A 15,297-nucleotide genomic window follows, 5' to 3' on the forward strand; every position below is an offset into this window, starting at 1 on the left:
ATCAGGGAGCACATTTCCAGGCGTCCCGGGGTGGCAACCCCCCCCCCCCCCCCCCCACCAACATATTTTTAAAGAAAGAGGCTGAAACAACTGAGCTGAAGTAGCTATTTGAAGATATTCAGCCAGAGTCTGAAGGGGTTCTAACAAAAGCCACAATCTGTTCTGTACTGCCTGCTAATTTTAAGATGGGTTGAGAGCTGTATGTTTTTTTTTTCTTTTTGTTTAATGGGAAATTGTATAGTTGTGTTAAGGGGTAATTGTAAGCTGTTCTTTTTTGTATTAATACTGTTTAATATTGTATTCATAATAATTTGTTTCAGAAATACCAAAGTCTTTTTTATAACGTGCAATCATTCCTGGAGAGAATCATTCTTTCCTCAGAGTCTTAAAATAAACTAAAATATTGGGGTTTCAGTCCAGTATTCTAGCCACTGTTGGGTTCTGGTCTGGAATCGTAATACCATCCAGTAATGGAGTGACCCATTATTAGTTTGTTGCACCATCAATAGTTAGTTCATCTTCGGACTGGGAATAGAGTTCCTTCCCATGTCCATAGCTTGCCATATGTTCTATTCTGCTCTTGCTTCCTGCAACTTTTACCTGAAGTTTTTTTCTTTTTCCAACGAGCGTATGCAATTTGTTCCACGATTTCCACGGATCATGGGCGGGGTTCTCCGCCGGCGTTATTCTCCGTTATGCCCGGGGATTTCCCGACGCCGATTAATCTCATGCCATCCTGCTCTTAAAGTGAGCCTGTTCAGATACAAGGCTGCTTGTGAGGGAAGTCTAAAAACAGTATGAATACGTAACAGATTTTGCCCCCACAAAGGACCAGCTGCTTAGTTAATGGTACCTGCACCAGGGGGAAGCCTGCTATCCTGGCAAAGCCATGTCATCGCTCTGTCTACGTTGCTCTGGTTTGAGGGAATGCAATATACTCCCCTAGCCAGGCATACAGAGTTTCAGCAACCTCCCCCATACAGCAGTGGATCATGAACTGTGCGATATGAAAAAAGATGCCCGCTCTAGCCTTGAAGGATTATCGTCGCCATGACAACCACTGGTAGTACTGTCCTCGCTCTATTCTGAGGCTATAAGTCGAGCCACAACAGGTAGCAGATTTCAGTGACCACCTCCCTCATAAAACACGTACAGCTCCTCCCTGAGGACAAGGTAAGTGAATTGGTCCCTAAAAAGGGCTGAGAGTTTTTTCCCTAATAATAATGATAATTGCTTATTGTCGCAAGTAGGCTTCAATGAAGTTACTGTGAAAGGCCCCTAGTCGCCACATTCCGGCGCCTGTTCGGGGAGGCCGGTACGGGAATTGAACCCGTGATGCTGCCTTGTTCTGTATTACAAGCCAGGTGTTCAGCCCACTGTGCTAAACCAGCCCCTGACTCCTCCTCCTCGTCCACTTCCTCCTCCATGTACAAGCATCTGTCATCCTCTGTGTTCTCTTCTCTGAATCTCCCTCTCATACTGGGGGCCATGCTGGATGGAAACAACATTTTCCATGACTCAGCACAAGTGGTCCAAACAGAACCAAGGTCTTCAGCAGGTACAACATCGCCACTTGTAAGCTTCACCAACTTTAAGCAACAGTCACTAATTCACAGCTCTTCAACAAACTCAGCATCAACCACTGGAAATCAATCAACAACTAAGTGATTCCTTTAAATGGTGAGCAATCCTTCCCACTGCTGAATGCACATTGTCAGGTTAAGAGAGGGTGTTAGGTGAAGCATTGAGGTTGAAAATGACGCTCCTTGATTCAAAACAATGTGGCACATTGAGGGCAGCAAGGTGGCACAGTGGTTAGCACTGCTGCATCGCAGCTCCAGGGTCCCGGATTCAATTCCAGCCTCGGGTCATTGTGTGGAGTTTGCACTTTCTCCCCGTGTGTGCGCGGGTTTCCTCCGGGTGCTCCGGCTTCCTCCCACAGTCCAAAGATGTGCTGGTTAGGTGGATTGGCCATGCTAAATTGCCCGTAGTGCCCTAAAAAGTAAGGTTAAGGTGGGGGGGGTTGTTGGGTTACGGGTATAGGGTGGATACGTGAGTTTGAGTAGAGTGATCATTGATCGGCACAACATTGAGAGCCGAAGGGCCTGTTCTGTGCTGTACTGTTCTATGTTCTATGTTCTAAAGGTTTGATGGGTTTACTGGGTTACAGGTGGAGGCATGGGCCTAAGTAGAGTGCTCTATGCAAGGGCCAGTGCAGACCCGATGGGCTGATTGGCCTCCTTCTTGCACTGAAGGGATTCTTCTTCAAGTACAGGTTGCATCCATAGCCCTGCAAAGGCCCGTACTAAGGAGCAAAGTGTTGCAGCCTATGTGTCTAAGAATCCCTTACATCATCAATGACATTGCAGCCTGTTTGTTTGATGGGTAGAGGGGAAGAATAAGGCCGGAGTGCCAGATATCAGTTTCATAAAATCATTTTCCAGCAGGGTCTTCCGCTGGTGCCACCATGGCTGGTCGGAAAACCTGCCAGAGGGCAGCGTGAACCTAACTTACAGCACATTAATGGGATACAGATGAAGGTTCGACGCCCCCCCGTGCAGCCCCCCGCCCCCCCCCCACCCTCCATCCCCTCCGCCCTCCAACCCCCCACTCCCCCCCCCCCACCCTCCATCCCCTCCGCCCTCCAACCCCCCACTCCCCCCCTCCCCCCCACCCCACACCGGAGTCTCCGTGATGCCAGCAGGAAAACACATTGGCGTGAAACATGGCTGAATCAAGGTTGCATGCAGCCGTCAGGGCTGATCTGAGCTGCCTCTGGAGTTCAGGATGGAGGCCACCCACTGCCTGGCCCCTGGAACATTACAGCAGTGTGGGAGGGGTGGGGTGGTGGTGCGGGGGGGAGGCATCTTCAGGTGGACTTTCCAGATTCGGCGGTCTGGAGGGGTCCACCTTCTCAGCCCCAGAATGTTCCTGAAGATCCATTTTGGTTCTCAGGAGGTCCTTCTTCCGGCCTCATAGAGCTTCCGGAGATGTGTCTTGATTTTCAGGAATTTTCTTCAACGGTGGGTCAGTGACGTTGGATGCTTTTTCAATATGGTGCTTGAGCACAATGCTGGACTACGCATCATCCAGGCCAGCCCCGCCACTGAATGTGGTGTAAAACACCCGGGTCCATAATTAATAAGGTCGGGGTCAGAGGATTTGGGCTGTTTTCCCGCCAGCCTCTGCAACGGGTAACACTCCATGTTCCTGCCCCTGCTACGGGATGTAGGGCGGAATTCTACAGGTCTCATTCACCCCGCCGGCGCTGCCAGCCAGAATGGACAATTTGGCGCTCACCCAAAACTCCGTTGACTGTAGCGAGACCGGAGAAACCAACCGCAGGGGAATTTCGTCCATCATGTCTCAGAATTCCCATGAGTCTGAGATTTTTCAGGCTGCATTGACTGTGTTGGAAGTGCAGATTTTATTGGCTGAATCAATGATTGTATCATCAGACAGGGAAGTATTTAAGGCTGGGGTAGATGGCAGATGATAAAAGCAGAAATAAAGGGCGGAATCGGAAAAGGGCATTGGGCGGATGATCTGTTCCGACGCCAAAATCGCTGCCGATTTGACGCCAAATTCGCCGTCACCTCAACAGCAGCGTCAATGCGTTCCAGAACGCATGTTCACTTAATACCGTTTGCGTATTATTAGAGGGTCTGAGCCGGTATTCTCCAGGGCATTTGTGATTCTCCTCCTCCGATGGGCCGAGTGCCGATGGCGTGGCTCACTTCTGTTTTTAACAATCGTGAAACTGGCATCGTGACTGATGAGGGAGATTCACGGAATGCATGTCCCCCGATGGGCACCTGCAGGTGACAGGCCGCTCTATACAAAGCGAAAGGGGTTCCACTCGATGAACGTGCAGCTGATATGTGACCATCAGATGGAAATCATGCTCGTCTGTGCCCAATACCCGGGCAGTGTGCACGATGCCTTCACCCTGGCACACTTGACATGTTCGAGGCCCCCCCCTCCATGAGGGGTTGGCTTCTGGGCCAACTGGGGTTACCCACTGCGGTCGTGGCTGATAACGCTTACCTGGAGGCCACAGACTGATGCCGAGACCCACTACAACAACGCCCATTCAGCAATCAGCGGCGTGATCAAGCGCTGCTTCGGCCTCCTGAAGATGTGGTCCAAGTGCTTGGACCACTCTGGAGGGGCCCTCCAGTGTAGCACTGGGAGGGCTGCCCGCATGGTGGTGGCCTGCTGCGTCCTCCACAACATTGCGCAGCAGAGAGGCGATGTGTTGGAGGAGGAGGATGAGCAGGCCTCGGCCAACGAAGAGTATGTGGAGGAGGGTGAGGATGGACAGGACAGGGGGCTCGGACAGGCACAGGAAGCCGCACGGCAGGTACCCAGCGCCAACACACACGGAACGCTCTGATAACCTCCAGGTTCACCAGCTGGAGGGGGGATCTGGCCAGGGGTACGGGCACCGCATCCCATCCCCCCACCTCTGCCACCTGCCCCCAGGCAGGTACGGCGAACGGCGCAGGCTGGCAGCCTCCTTCCCGATCCAGGGTACAGGATGATCTTGGACCTCCTCCACCGTGTCAAGGAGGGTCTCCTGCTCGGTGTCGGTGAAGTGTAGTGCCAATCTCCTTGCTGCCATCTTGTAGGCTGGGATGGTGTGTGTGGGGAGCGAAGTGTGTACACGCGGCTGCTGCTTGTCAGCCTCCAGTGTCAATCGCGAATCTAGCGAATCCGGTACCGTCTCTCATTGGAATCGATTGTGTTCCGCGTGGCGCTGATGCCGGCCCCTCCACCGTCACTGAATCGGTCCAGGTGCTGCGCCAGTTTTGCTGTCGTGGAACTACACAAATCATGTCCCGGCATCAACACTTATTAGTCTCAGGATCGGAGAATCCCGTTGAAAATGTCTCATATGCATCAGTTAGATCCAAACTGGTTCAGTCAAAGCTCATTAAACCTAAAACAAAAATTTGCATTTTCCAACGCCTTCATTCCGATGCCGTTATTACATATGTTGCCCCAGAAATGATTAAAGGGGTGCTGTTCTTGGCAAACCGTTTTCCTCCATTATACACAAAAGCTAATTACAATGCTGCAAATTTTGTTGAATTAATGTTACATCGCTGTAATAAAAATGCCTCACGGCTCTGTTACTTGTTCTTCCTCGACAAAGGAAAGTGAAGTTTGTCAAACCTTTCATGGCCACAGAGCACCTATTGAACTCAGGTCAGGCAGGCAAGCTGAAAAAGGAACATAACAAAAATGAGATTTTACCCAATCTCATTGGGCCGCGAAATTCTCGATACTCGTCCTGAAGATGTCCACTCGGAAAATCTACTGGCAACGGGGGCAGACGGATGGAATTCTGCTCTGCTTATGTGTAAAAGGACCCAACCTGATGCCGTAGCTTAGTCCAGTGAAAATCTTCCCACCTCTGTCCCCCTTTCCTGAGCAACCTGGAGTCTGGGAAGATACCACCATCGGGGTCAGAAGAGCAGTGAAATTGGGGCCTGTAAGATTCTCTAGATCGGAGGCATCGGCTGAAAAACCCTCAAGGTAGCATTCCTTGAATTTGAGATCAATCATCGTAAAATCATCGCATTGAGCGTCATTGAACAATGCCCTCTGAAGTCAAACTCACAGGGTGTTCCCCTCTGCGACGTAGAGACAGCACATCTTCCTAATAATAACACTCTTTATTGTCACAAGTAGGCTTAACACTGCAATGAAGTGACTACCAAAGGCCCCTAGTCGCCACACTCCGGCGCCTGTTCAGAGAGAGAATTCAGAATGTCCAATTCACCGAACAAGCACGTCTTTCCAGATTTGTGGGAGGAAATCGGAGCACCCGGAGGAAACCCACACAGACTCTGTGGTGTAACGACAACAATCTCTCCCTCAATGCCAGCAAAACTAAAGAGCTGGTCATTGATTTCAGGAAGCAAAGTACTGAACACACACCTGTCAGCATCAACGGGGCCGAGGTGGAGATGGTTAGCAGTTTCGAATTCCTAGGGGTGCACATCACCAAAAATCTGTCCTGGTCCACCCATATCGACGCTACCACCAAGAAAGCGCAACAGCGCCTATACTTCCTCAGGAAACAAAGGAAATTCAGCATATCCACATTTACCCTTACTAACTTTTACAGATGCACCATAGTAAGCATCCTATTGGGCTGCGTCACAGCCTGGTATGGCAACTGCTCGGCCCAGGACCGCAAGGAACTTCAGAGAGTCGTGAATACCGCCCAGTCCATCACACAAACCTGCCTCCCATCCATGGACTCCATCTACACCTCCCGCTGCCTGGGGAAAGCGGGCAGCATAATCAAGGATCCCTCCCACCCGACTTACTTACTTTTCCAACTTCTTCCATCAGGCAGGAGATACAGAAGTCTGAAAACACGCACGAACAGACTCAAAAACAGCTTCTTCCCCACTGTCACCAGACTCCTAAATGACCCTCTTATTGACTGACCTCATTAACACTACACCCTGTATGCTTCATCCGATGCCAATGCTTATGCAGTTACATTGTATATCTTGTGTTGCCCTATTATGTATTTTCTTGTATTTTCTTGCATTTTGTTTAATTGCCTTTTCTTCCCATGTACTGAATGATCTGTTGAGCTGCTTGCAGAAAAATACTTTTCACTATACCTCGGTACACGTGACAATAAACCAATCCAATCCAATCCAATCCAATCCACAGACAGTGACCCAAGCCGGGAATTGAACCTGGCACAGTGAAGCAACAGTGCTGAGCTCTGGGCTATCGTGCCGCCCTTTTGGATTGTCAAGGGATTTTGGTGCCACTGTATTTAATTTCACACACAGACACACATTTGTTCCCTGTCAGGACGCTCATAATCGACTGGGACTTACATTTTATTTCACACATTCTGCGCACATCACTGCACACAACTTGCAAGACCCTCGACCGTCTCAGCTGAAGTTAAAGTGCTTGTTTTCACTAGCTGAAGAAGGGTCAAGGTGGAAGTGGAAGAAAAGGACAATTCTTTTGCTAAAAATAGCTCCATGTTAATGGAACCAAGCAAGCTAAAATGTCAACTACAGTCTGTATTACAACATTTTTCCGACACTCTTACAATAGAGTCAAACAAATGGAGTTCAGCGAGAAGAATATTCGACTAGCTGCAGCGTTATTGCATTTTTTGAACTGGATGATGCTGCACTTGGTGATGATATTTAATTTCATTGAGGGTGATTTTAAGAGGCATTTCCCATAAAGTTATATGACTGAAAATACAACGGATTGTTAGAAGCTGTACTGCATAATTTATACACATATACATCAGATGCAAGGAAGCATAGTACTTCCCTCATTTTAGTTAATGGGTTTTTTCATTATTTAATGAAAAAATGTTATTAAGGAGTCTCATCGGTGACTGGGTGTTACCATAAATCAGCACATTAGGATAGAAACTCCGGTCGTAAGCATATGCCACATATATGTACAACAGGCTTAGAGAGGAGAAAGGCAAGCAGGCGCCAGATCTGAATCCCATCCTGTTTTGATCTTTCAACCGTTTTGGCAGGATGTAAAAAAATGTCCAATGCGAGTTATCGCACAATGTGTGGAATGGGACTGATGCAATCTCAAATGACCACAGGAGCGAGGTTGTAGTCCGAAACTGAAGGCTTTAGTAGACAAGATGTTTCCTCAGCAGCTCAGGTACAGAAAGGAAGCTGTGGGGAACACACGGGCTCTTATACCCCGCCTTACAGGGCGGAGCTACCTTACAGCTCTAACCAATGGGTGACTAGTGTTCCATACCATTGGGCCAATGAGCAGCGAGCCTTCTCCACCAATGGTGTCTCGGCATTGCTAGTTACTGTAATACCTCTAGTCATACTACCACAGGGACTAATTAAAGTGTTGTCATGTAAACATTTCCATACTTTCCAATAAAAACAGTTATAGACATCTCACCTTCAAGATAGAGCGCTGGATTCTCCGGTATAACAACGGTTACTCCACAACAGGCTGGTATTGGGTGTCACAGATAACTGTGGGTGTCTCTGTCCTGCAGGTGTGGAAACCACAACCCAGAAGTGTTGCACTGGGACAGCTTCGCAAGAGAGAGGGGACAAGTCTCACTGTTTATACCTAACCAGTGGGCTTGTCCTTATGCCACACCAGTTACCCTTTATTGCCACCTACGCAGGGTGAGTCTCTCTCCTGTTGATGGTGAAATGTCACCGGAAAGTGCCCCACTCGTGCAACTTCACAAGAGAGAGAGAAAGAGGGACCGCTGTTTATTCCTGACCAGTAGCCTCTCTTGAGTGAGCCTGTTCGAAGCACACAGATTCCTTTTGGGTCCTCGACTACGGAATTATATTCTGGCAATTATTGTGACTCAATCTGAGCGGACAGTGAAAGAAAGGGGAGACGCCAACAATGGTAGATTTAAAAATAAATAATTCATACAAGAAAATTAGGCACTCCACAACTCAGACTATAACACACAAACAGGGTTACTATGGGAAGCAAGAAACTAAACGCCATATTGAAAATTCTTACTTTTACACAAATTTACTTAAGCACACACAAACATATATATATATCTCCACTCACCCACCCCACCCTCAACAATCTGACCTAATTGGGAGTTTCTGTGGGCTGAGGGAGTATACTCACCGTTCCCAGGAAGAATAGTTAGCCGGCACAGATGTCTCTGGCTCTTCCTCAAAAACTGACTGGTTTGATCGGCTGCTGGGCCTTGATCCTGGTGTTCCTTTGGTCTTGTCGTCTGGTAGAAGCCCTGTAGCAAGTGAAGAGAGAGTCAAGCAAGAGGGCGAGAGCCTCTGTGTCCCGTATTTTTAAGGGCAAAAACCTAAATGGAGCTGACAGGCCCCTTCCACAGGTGAGTTTCAGGACAAAGGCCACCTAATTGCTGACAGGAAAAAAGTTCCATAATGTCTCCGGAGACATCTGGGAATGGGATTCTCCGTGAATCGGCGTGATGGCTCGAACCGCGGCGGCAAAAACGGTGCGACTGACTCCGGTGTCGGACCCCCCGGAACGTCGCGGATTCTCCGGCCGGGAATGGGCTAGCAGCAACATGACGCCACCCATCACGGACACGCGCGGCATCACTGATGCCGCAGGCCGTTGCATCACTAAAGACGGCCCCCACCCCCGGAGACTCGGCAAAATGGTCGCCCGCACCACAGCGCCGCGGTTCCAGGAGCGGGACATCGAGGCGCTCCTGGATGCAGTGGAGCAGAGGAGGGAGGCCCTGTACCCCGGACACGGCCGCAGGGTCGCACCACGCCTCAGCCGGTGCCTGTGGAGGGAGGTGGCAGAGGCCATCAGCGCTATGGCCGTGACAGCAAGGACAGGTGACCAGTGTCACAAGAAGGTCAATGGCCTTGTCAGGGCAGCCAGGGTGAGTACCCCCCCCCCCCCCCCCACCCCACCTCCAATGGGCGGCACAGCCCTGGGTGCAGCCGACATGGTTGCACCCACCCATGCAGGCTGCAGTGGCAGGATGGGTTGTGAACCTCTTCCAACATGCACACAACTACTGGTCCTCATGTATATGGCTGACTAACACAATTGCCCTTTATCCCTGCCACCCCCCCCCCCCCCCCCCCCCCCCCAGGAGAAGTGTGCTCACAACAACCGGGAGCGTGAGAGGACCAGAGGGGCTCCACCCGAACTACGACAACTCACTATTCATGAGGAGAGGGCCCTGGAACTTGCAGGCGGACCCGAGGACCGGGAGGTTGCAGATGCAGAGGTCGGGGACGCACCACCAAGTGAGACCCCCCCACTGCCTGCCCCCCTTTCCCCTTCCCCCATATCCCCCCTATCCCCCATATCCCCCTTCCCCCATATCCCCCCCTATCCCCCATATCCCCCCTTCCCCCATATCCCCCCTACCCCTTCCCCCATATCCCCCCTATCCCCCATATCCCCCCTTCCCCCATATCCCTCCACCCTGCTTCCCCCTTCCCCCATATCACCCCTTCCCTCATATCCCCCTATCCCCCATTCCCCCCTTCCCCTTCCCCATATCCCCCATCCCCCTATCCCCCTCCCCCCTTATCCCCCCTTCCACCATATCCCCCGTCCCCATATCCCCCCATCCCCCTGCCCCTTCCCCCATATTCCCCTACTCCCATACCCCCTATCCCCCACCCCCTTCCCCCACCCCCCTTTACCCATATCCCCATCCCCCTTCCGCATATCCCCCTATCCCCATATCCCCCCTTCCCCCATATCCCCATCCCCCTTCCCCCTTCCCCCATATCTCCCCTACCCCTTCCCCCATATCCCCCTACCCCCATATCCCCCTACCCCCTATCCCCTTCCCCTACCCCTTCCCCATCCCCCCTTCCCCCATATCCCCTTCCCCATATCCCCCCTTCCCCCTTATTCCCCTTCCCCCATATCCCCCTTCCCCCATACCCCCTTCCCCCTTATCCACCTTCCTCCTTATCCCCCTTCCCCCATATCCCCCCTTCCCATATCCCCTTCCCCCTTATCCCCCTTCCTCATATCCCCTTTCCCCATATCCCCCTTCCCCCTTATCCACCTTCCTCCTTATCCCCCTTCCCTCATATCCCCCTTCCTCATATCCCCTTCCCCCTTATACCCCTTCCTCATATCCCCCTTCCCCATATCCCCCTTCCTCCTTATCCCCTTCCCCCATATCCCCCCTTCCCCCATATCCCCCCTTCCCCCTTATCCACCTTCCTCCTTATCCCCCTTCCCCCATATCCACTTCCTCCTTATCCCCATTTTCCCATATCCCCCCTTCCCCCATATCCCCCCTTCCCCCATATCCCCCTTCCTCCTTATCATCCTTCCCCCATATCCCCTTCCCCATATCCCCCTTCCCCCATATCCCCCTTCCCCAATATCCCCCCTTTCCCCATATCCCCACTTCCCCATATACCCCCTTCCCAAATCCCCTTCCCCCATATCCCCCCTTCCCCCATATCCCCCCTTCCCCATATCCCCTCTTCCCCATATCCCCTTCCCCCATATCCCCTTCCCCTTCCCCTTATCCCCTTCCCCCATATCCCCACTTCCCCCATATACCCCTGCCTCCTTTCCCCTTCCCCCATATCACCCTTCCCCCATATCCCCCCTTCCCCCATATCCCCTTCCCCCTTATCCCCTTCCCCCATATCCCCTTCCCCTTATTCCCTTCCCCCTTATCCCCTTCCCCCATATTCCCCCTGCCCCTATCCCCCCTTCCCCCATATGCCCCTTCCCCCATATCCCCCCTGTCCCCTATCCCCTGCCCCCATCCTCCCTTCCCCCATATCCCCTTCCCCATATCCCCCATTCCCCCATATCCCCCTGCCCCCTACCCCCCTTCCCCCATATCCCCCCTTCCCCCATATCCCCCCTGCCCCCTATCCCCCCTGCCCCCTATCCCCCTGCCCCCTATCCCCCTTCCCCCATATCCCCCTTCCTCTATATCCCCCTTCCCCATATCCCCCTTCCCCCTTCCCCCTTATTCCCTTCCCCCTTATCCCCTTCCCCCATATTCCCCCTGCCCCTATCCCCCTTCCCCCATATCCCCCTTCCCCCATATCCCCCCTGCCCCCTATCCCCCCTTCCCATATCCCCCTTCCCCCATATCCCCCTTCCCCATATCCCCCCTGCCCCCTATCCCCTGCCCCCTACCCCCCTTCCCCATATCCCCCATTCCCCCATATCCCCCTGCCCCTTATCCCCTGCCCCCTATCCCCCCTTCCCCCATATCCCCCCTTCCTCTATATCCCCCTTGCCCTCTATCCCCGTCTGCGTGTCTAACCATGCTGCTGTATTGTGTATTGCAAAACAAACGTCGACCCACCCGTCCCCGTGGATGCCGACGGCCCCAGGACGTTCCAGGGCAGCCACGAGCCAGGGACAGACCCGGTCCATCAGGCATACGGCGCTGCCCCCTTCTAGTGCCGGCGGGCCACACCCGAGACGAGGAAGACAGCCACAGCAACAGGCCCCTGTCGCAGCTCACTGAGGACACTGACACCCAGGACACACCCACCCAGGACACACCCACCCAGGACACACCCACCCAGGAGACCCACATACAGGACACTGACACACCCAGGACACTGACGTCCAGGACACTGACGCCCAGGACACTGACGCCCAGGACCCTGATGCCCAGGACACTGACACCCAGGACACTGACATCCAGGACACTGACACCCAGGACACTGACACCCAGGACACTGACACCCAGGAAACTGACACCCAGGACACTGACACACAGGACACTGACGCCCAGGACACTGACACCCAGGACACTGACACCCAGGACACTGACGCCCAGGACACTGACGCCCAGGACACTGACACCCAGGACACTGACATCCAGGACACTGACACCCAGGACACTGACACCCAGGACACTGACACCCAGGACACTGACATCCAGGACACTGACGCCCAGGACACTGACGCCCAGGACACTGACACACAGGTCACTGACGCCCAGGACACTGACGCCCAGGACACTGACGCCCAGGACACTGACGCCCAGGACACTGACGCCCAGGACACTGACACCCAGGACACTGACACCCAGGACACTGACACCCAGCACACTGACGCCCAGGACACTGACACCCAGGACACTGACACCCAGGACACTGACGTCCAGGACACTGACGCCCAGGACACTGACGCCCAGGACACTGACACCCAGGACACTGACACCCAGGACACTGACACCCAGGACACTGACGCCCAGGACACTGACGCCCAGGACACTGACGCCCAGGACACTGACACACAGGTCACTGACGCCCAGGACACTGATGCCCAGGACACTGACGCCCAGGACACTGACGCCCAGGACACTGACGCCCAGGACACTGACACCCAGGACACTGACACCCAGGACACTGACACCCAGCACACTGACGCCCAGGACACTGACGCCCAGGACACTGACACCCAGGACACTGACGCCCAGGACACTGACGCCCAGGACACTGACGTCCAGGACACTGACGCCCAGGACACTGACGCCCAGGACACTGACACCCAGGAAACTGACGCACAGGACACCGACGTCCAGGACACTGACACCCAGGACACTGACGCCCAGGACACTGACGTCCAGGACACTGACACCCAGGACACTGACACCCAGGACACTGACACACAGGAAACTGACGCACAGGAAACTGACGCACAGGACACCGACGTCCAGGACACTGACACCCAGGACACTGACGCCCAGGACACTGACACACAGGAAACTGACGCACAGCACACTGATGCCCAGGACACTGACACCCAGGACACTGACACCCAGGACACTGACGCCCAGGACACTGACGCCCAGGACACTGACGCCCAGGACACTGACACACGGGACACTGACACACGGGACACTGACGCACAGGACACTAACACCCAGGACACTGACACCCAGGACACTGACACCCAGGACACTGACACCCAGGACACTGACACCCAGGACACTGACGCCCAGGACACTGACGCCCAGGACACTGACGCCCAGGACACTGACACCCAGGACACTGACACCCAGGACACTGACGCCCAGGACACTGACACCCAGGACACTGACGTCCAGGACACTGACACCCAGGACACTGACACCCAGGAAACTGACACCCAGGACACTGACGCCAGGACACTGACGCCCAGGAAACTGACACCCAGGACACTCACACCCAGGAAACTGACACCCAGGACACTGACGCCCAGGACACTGACGCCCAGGAAACTGACGCCCAGGACACTGACGCCCAGGAAACTGACGCCCAGGACACTGACGTCCAGGACACTGACGTCCAGGACACTGACACACACGACAGCCACAGACAGGGGACAGATGGACAGGAATCACCACTCCAGGGGACCCCGGACTTCGGGTCGGATGAGAAGCACGACGTTACGCCACTGCTATCTCCTACACCCTCCACCATCGCAGAGACACTCACCCCGGTTGGGCACTTTAGCGATAAGGCATCTGGGACACTAACTGGTGCGCACAACACAGCCGTCCCAGGACACTGACACCCAGGAAACTGACACCCAGGACACTGACACACAGGACACTGACGCCCAGGACACTGACACCCAGGACACTGACACCCAGGACACTGACGCCCAGGACACTGACGCCCAGGACACTGACACCCAGGACACTGACATCCAGGACACTGACACCCAGGACACTGACACCCAGGACACTGACACCCAGGACACTGACATCCAGGACACTGACGCCCAGGACACTGACGCCCAGGACACTGACACACAGGTCACTGACGCCCAGGACACTGATGCCCAGGACACTGACGCCCAGGACACTGACGCCCAGGACACTGACGCCCAGGACACTGACACCCAGGACACTGACACCCAGGACACTGACACCCAGCACACTGACGCCCAGGACACTGACACCCAGGACACTGACACCCAGGACACTGACGTCCAGGACACTGACGCCCAGGACACTGACGCCCAGGACACTGACACCCAGGACACTGACACCCAGGACACTGACACCCAGGACACTGACGTCCAGGACACTGACACCCAGGACACTGACACCCAGGACACTGACGTCCAGGACACTGACGCCCAGGAAACTGACGCACAGGACACTGACACCCAGGAAACTGACACCCAGGACACTGACGCACAGGACACTGACACCCAGGACACTGACACCCAGGACACTGATGCCCAGGACACTGACATCCAGGACACTGACGTCCAGGACACTGACGCCCAGGACACTGACGCCCAGGACACTGACGCCCAGGACACTGACGTCCAGGACACTGACGCCCAGGACACTGACGCCCAGGACACTGACACCCAGGAAACTGACGCACAGGACACCGACGTCCAGGACACTGACACCCAGGACACTGACGCCCAGGACACTGACGTCCAGGACACTGACACCCAGGACACTGACACCCAGGACACTGACACACAGGAAACTGACGCACAGGAAACTGACGCACAGGACACCGACGTCCAGGACACTGACACCCAGGACACTGACGCCCAGGACACTGACACACAGGAAACTGACGCACAGCACACTGATGCCCAGGACACTGACACCCAGGACACTGACACCCAGGACACTGACGCCAGGACACTGACGCCCAGGACACTGACGCCCAGGACACTGACACACGGGACACTGACACCCAGGACACTGACGCACAGGACACTAACACCCAGGACACTGACACCCAGGACACTGACACCCAGGACACTGACACCCAGGACACTGACACCCAGGACACTGACGCCCAG

The sequence above is a fragment of the Scyliorhinus canicula genome, chromosome 20 (genome assembly GCF_902713615.1).
Source record: "Scyliorhinus canicula chromosome 20, sScyCan1.1, whole genome shotgun sequence".
NCBI lineage: Eukaryota > Metazoa > Chordata > Chondrichthyes > Carcharhiniformes > Scyliorhinidae > Scyliorhinus > Scyliorhinus canicula.